General features: G+C 48.4%; 1 non-coding gene across 1 annotated transcript; it reads right to left on the bottom strand.

Moving 5' to 3' along the window:
* On the bottom strand, positions 1-107 carry LOC147936207 (small nucleolar RNA R71). The gene has a single exon (XR_015569787.1). It is a non-coding gene; the product is annotated as a small nucleolar RNA R71 (small nucleolar RNA).
* Positions 108-370: the final 263 nt, after the last annotated feature.

The following is a 370-nucleotide window of genomic DNA, read 5'->3' as shown; positions in this document are numbered from 1 at the left end:
GCCCTGAGGAACAAGATTTCATCGTTCCAACAACACACTGGAGAAGCCTTCTGCGAGGCTTGGGAGAGGTACAAAGAGTACCGTAGAGAGTATCCGCACCATGGATTCAGTGATGAACAGAGTCTGGGCATTTTCTATGATGGAGTTAACTGGGACTACAGAAACGCTCTCAACTCGGCCAGCAATGGGGATTTTATGACAAAGTCTAAGGAAGGAGCATATCAGTTGATTGAGAACCTAGCTGCAAGCTCCAGCAACAAGGCTCCTGAGTATGACAGGTCCGTGAAGGTCAACAGTGTCGATACGCAAAAGATTGACGAGTTGACAGCCAAGGTGAACCTTCTTCTGAAGGGGAGCCAGAAAACTGTCC

The sequence above is a fragment of the Camelina sativa genome, chromosome 10 (genome assembly GCF_030686135.1).
Source record: "Camelina sativa cultivar CO46 ecotype springtype chromosome 10, ASM3068613v1".
In the NCBI taxonomy this organism is placed as follows: domain Eukaryota; kingdom Viridiplantae; phylum Streptophyta; class Magnoliopsida; order Brassicales; family Brassicaceae; genus Camelina; species Camelina sativa.
This window is presented reverse-complemented; position numbering and strand designations above follow the sequence as displayed.